Source organism: Crocuta crocuta, unplaced genomic scaffold (genome assembly GCF_008692635.1).
Source record: "Crocuta crocuta isolate KB4526 unplaced genomic scaffold, BGI_CrCroc_1.0 scaffold25, whole genome shotgun sequence".
In the NCBI taxonomy this organism is placed as follows: Eukaryota; Metazoa; Chordata; class Mammalia; order Carnivora; family Hyaenidae; genus Crocuta; species Crocuta crocuta.
In genome coordinates this window covers 18,833,053-18,838,684 of record NW_027532015.1, presented here as the reverse complement: position 1 = coordinate 18,838,684, position 5,632 = coordinate 18,833,053, and positions in this window count along the sequence as shown.

Sequence of the window (5,632 nt, the reverse complement as noted above, 5' to 3'; positions counted from 1 at the left end):
TTAGCTGACTTCCTGTGCGCCACAGGGACTGTTCTCTGAGGGCTGATTGCTGCTTTTGATGCTTCTAACCTGCTGGTGTCACCCCTCAGGTCCTCGATTCTAGGATTCCAGAAAGACAGGTCTTTGAGCAAAGAGTTAAAGAAGGCTTTGCTTCGGGAAAGCTGACCTATCAATCATTGACCAAAACTTTGTTGAACACCTGCTTCGTGCCAAGAAAAATGACAGGTCCTGGGGGAGGGGGAGGATGTAAAAATAAATATGATTTTTTTTGGTTGCTCTGGATAGAGTGAATGGTTCTCATTTGTCTGGGAAGACAATGTAAAGAATGAAGGGATTGCTTATGTTACAAATGATTCTGTCTTCTGACTTATAACTCTGCCCGCCCCTCTTCTTCAATTCAATTTTGCACACTTTTATTAAACCTGATGCGCTAAGCACTTTGATAGGCCCAAGGGATACACACTTGAATGAAACATTGTTCGTTATTCTCCAGGGGCTCATTGCCTCGCCCTGGAGACAGATTCATAAACTTGTAACCTTAGTCCCTGAAATGTTATAATAAACAGGTGTACAAAGTGCAGTGGGAACACACAGGCAGGAGTAAGTTGAGGAAGCACGTAACATTTCACCGCTACTCCTTTCTCTTTTAGTCACAGATGTTTTCGTCCTGTTTGAAAACTCTTGGCATCCCTCATCAGAGAGACAAAATCAGTTTCCGGTTGGAAGAGAACCCTATACATGACAATTAGGCTTTTCCACTGAGCCTGGTCTTGGCCTCAGAATCCTCTCTACACAGAGCTCAGGGGAGCCATGAGCTGCCATTACCATTTGCAGAGGAGAGACCTATTTCTCTCCTCTGCAAATGGTACAGACTGAAACAATACAGTGGCTATACAAATATAGCCACTCTTCTTTATTTATCTGCATAATCACTTTCAATCCAAATGCCTTTATTAAAAGAGTCCAGTGGCTCTCTTTTGAGGCCTCATTCTCTCCAGCAAATCGTTCAAGAACTCCTAGGGCTTATTTAGTACAAAGGGGGGCAGTCCTCTTCCAAGCCCGGCACAGAGCAAACTGTTCTGTCCCTCAGCATAGCTATTGTCAGTCATGGTCACATGGTGTCACTGCTGAACATGGGTCCCGCTCGCCCTGGAGCCAGCCGTTGACCGCTACAGTTTCTTCCCTGCGGGTACCCTCACTTGGACAGCGAGGTTACAGCTTTTTTAGTTCACTGCCCGATTGTCAGCAACTGTTTTCTGAAGCTGTGACAGAACAGGGCCTTTGAGCCTCAGCCAAGCGCTGTGTCAACCCGGCTCCTTCTCACCCAGATTCGCCCTCCCTTCTGCTTTGCAGTAGTGTTTAGACTGCATTCATTCTTCCAAGAATATTAAGCTGTCCGCTCTTTTCATTTTCAATACTAATATAAATAATAAGCTTCAGGGATGTAGTGCCTTACCATTTCGGAATCCGCTGACACTCACAACGCACTCTGTGCAGGTGGCCCAGAAGTCCAGAGAGGGCAAGTGGCTTTCCTAAGAGAATTCTACAAATAAACAGAAAAACCGGAACTCTCCCGGTCCTGTCCCGTGTCTTTCAGGCACTAACTCTTGCCACACAGGTGAAAACCAAATATCCTCTGTAAATGTACACACATCGTTGCTTATGAATGTAGTTCCCCTCACTAAGGGGCTGCCGGACGGTGTCTGGGTTCTAGTAGGTACTCAACGTGTGATCCCTAGACCAGGAGAATTTAGCATCATCAGGGAACAGGTTAGAAATGCAGTTCTCAGGGGTGCCTGGGTGGCTTAGTCGGTTAAGCGTCCGACTTTCGCTTAGGTCATGATCTCGTGGTTCATGGGTTTGCGCCCCGCGTCGGGTTCTGTGCTGACTGCCAGCTCAGAGCCTGGAGCCTGTTTCAGTCTGTGACTCCCTCTCTCTCTGACCCTCCCCTGCTCACGCTGTCTCTCTCTCTCTCTCTCTCCTAGAAATAAATAAAACATTTAAAAAAATTATAAAAAAAAGAAATGCAGTTCTCAGATCCCACTCTAGACCTCCTGAGTCAAAACCTCTGAAGGTGGCGACCAGCTGTCTTTGTTTTAACAAGGCCTGCAGGGATTCTGATAATCACTAACGTAGGAGAAGCCTTGATTAGGACGCTTTCCCTGCTGGGCTGCCTGGGTGGCTCAGTGGGTTAAGCCTTCAGCTCAGGTCATGGTCTCAATGTTCATGAGTTTGAGCCCTGCATCAGGCTTTTCGAGCCTGCTTCAATTCTCTATTCTCTCTCTCTCTCTCTCTGCCCTTCCTCTGATCACATACTCTCTCTCAAAAGTAAATAAGCATTAAAAATAATCATAATAAAACACCTTACAAGCTTTTATCTGTTAGGTATTCCGTAAACAACAGTTGCCCGGGGCAAAAGGTTTTGCAGGCCTACACAATGTTTATAATTTGAAAGACAAGCTTTGGGACTCCTGGGTGGCTCAGCTGGTTAAGCGTCAAACTTCGGCTCAGGTCATGATCTCAAGGTCTGTGAGTTCTAGCCCCGCTTTGGGCTTTGCGCTGACAGCTCAGAGCCTGGAGCCTGCTTTGATTCTGTGTCTCCCTCTCTCTCTGCCCCACCCCCTCTCACCCTGTCTCTGTCTCTCTCAAAAACAAATGAACATTAAAAAAAGAAGAAGAAGAGCGAGTTTTATCTCCAAGTCAGAAAAAGAAAATACCATGCTGTAAATGATATTTAATAAATAGTTCATTAACTGTCTGTAACACAAAACAATATGTCCATTAGCTAATTTCAGTTCTTATAATTATCAATATAATGTGTTTAATTAGGAATGTGTATGCATTGTAATATGTTTGATATGTATAAGAAAGCCTCCAAAATATGTGTATACTTTCATCTTGTTTTGTTATTTAATTCTTGAATATAGAGGCTCAGTTCCTCATATGGCAACTCGGCAGATTAAGATTTAATACATGGGAATGATAATTGTCAATTTCTAGAATGTGTTTAAATGACAACAAACACCAGTATAATTAAAGAAAAGAGCAAAGGACTATATTTCAGTGGGCTTCCATAAAGTATCTTTTAAAACTAAATTATTGTAAGTAAAATGAGAAAAAAAAAACCCCAGACTATATATAGTCCTATTGTTCTATACTGGCAAAGTGTTGTGCTTTATTTCAATTTTCTTCTTCTTCTTCTTCTTTTTTTTAATGTTTTTATTTATTTTTCAGAGAGAGAGAGAGAGAAAAACGTGAGTGGGGGAGGGGCAGAGAGAGAAGGAGACAGAGGATCTGAAGCAGGCTCTGTATTGACAGCAGAGAGCCTGATTCGCATCTGAAACCCATGAACCCTGAGATCCTGACCTGCGCTTAAGCTGGATGCTTAACTGACTAAGCCACCCAGGTGCCCCGATTTCAATTTTGTTCTTATCTCTGCTCTTTTCCATGTGTATTCTCTAACCAGATTAAACGTTTAAGTAACCTGAGGTGGGAAAAAAAAGACTATTTACTGATTGCTTATTATATATCAGCTACTATATGCCTAGCACATAATAAATGCTCAAGAGAATCAACTGAATGCAATACTAAATTTGATGTTCATCTTGAAGTACAAGGCATTTATTATTGCTTCATTTTACAGATGGGGAAACTGAGGTTTAAGAATCTTAAATTATATTCTAAGGTAATATAACCAGTAATGTACATCCAGAATTTAAATGCCAGCCTTTGAGACACTAGAAACTCATGATTTTCCCACACTACCTTGCTACCTCTCTGAGAGGTAGAATTAATAGTGACTATTGCTTCTGAACAATTTTTACTGTGTAAGGAATATTTGTGCCATTAACTATGGCTTTGGGACATGGAAATTTGTGAAGTAATTAAGCCTTTCCATGTCAGTATATGTAGGTATATGTATAAAATAATTATTCCTTGTGGATGAGAAGTCCAGCTTTGGTATATTTGAATTAAACTTCAGAAGTTGACATTTAAAGGGAACATTTCTTACAAGAAAATCTATTTTGAGACTTTATTACTCCCTGTTCTCTTATATGACTTTAACGTCCCGAGTCTCATCAACCTGTTTTGTATTGGTTGCTTAGAGGCAGTCTATGATTATTGCATGATTTGTCAAGTATACAGAGTCACCTCCTAAAAATAGTGTTATTGCTTGCTCATAAGCCTGTGTGAAAGAATAGTGCATAGCTACTACAGACAGACAGTATTCTGTTATTTTTACCTCAGCGAGGGCAAATGTAAAGGTTTAGCTCATAAACGTTCCTTTTAGACATCTGGTTCCTGGAAACACAGCTCATTGAATGGTCCACGGCTCGGCCACCTGTTATATCTTCACCTTCAATATTTTAGGAAAAAGTCTAAAGAATGGAGATTCAACTCACATAGTCTTCTCAGCAATAAGCTCATGCCAGTAAACAAGGATCTCTCATTCATTTTAGTCCAGATGAAGTTTCAGATGATAGCTATTCATAGGACAAAATGATCTTGACATGTTAAGAAGTGAAGAGGTTATTAAATAGTTCATATAGTATTTTACCATTAAAATTTTAAACAATCTAGAGGACATATATGAATATGTAATAGAGGAGCATTGTTCAACAGAAATATGAGTCACATATGTAATTTTTAACTTTCTAGAAGTTACATTTATAAAGTAAAAAGAAATAAGAAAAATTAATTGTGATTATATATTAATTTATTCTAAAATAGATTAATTTTATGTATATAATTACATATTTTATGAATGTTTAATGTTTATGTTTAACATATTCATATTTAAATATATTAAGTCAATGTATAAATAATATATTTTAACAATAAATTAATTTTTAATTCATTTCCACTTTAATAATTAATTATATATTTTATTTAACCCAATATATTATTAACATGATAGTAATACTAAATGATTACTATATTTTACATTTCTTTCCTACTTAGTCTGTGAAATCTAGTGCATATTTGCACTTAATAGCCCATCTCAGTTGGACACTAAATTTTGGGGAGAAATATTTAATGTGTTTAGATTACATGAATTTATAGCTATAAAATAGATTCATAACCCAAGTTCTTCTCATCACACACACTGTACTGAGTAGCAATTTTAAATTAAGTTAATTAAAATTAAATAAGCGTAACAATTAGTTCCTCAGTCATACTAGACACATTTCAAGTGCTCAACAACCACCATTCTGGACGTCGCAGTAGTAATTTCCAAGTCTCCAGCTGCAAGATCACTTCCAGACCTCACAGGATGGCTTTACTCATTCTGAAACCCTGCATGGCCGAGGCTCTGCCCTCTGCTGGCGCGTACTGCTTCCAACACCATTTCTCTGTTGCTAGGCCGAGTTCCTTCTGTCAGGTGTGTGTGATGGTGCACTGGGTAATTTCAAGGGACACCACTCACACTGTAGTGCACGGCTAGTGACCTTTAGTGATAATATTGGATCAGAAGCTTCCTTGCCTGAAGCTTGGCGTGATGGGGTGAAGCATCCTGAGCACCCTCAATTCCAGATTCTCCCTTCATCAGCCTCCTTCAGGCTCTGCTCCATCTCCTCAACCTCCCTCCAAATCTGCCCAGGACTGGGGCAGGCACCCATGTTGTCTCTGA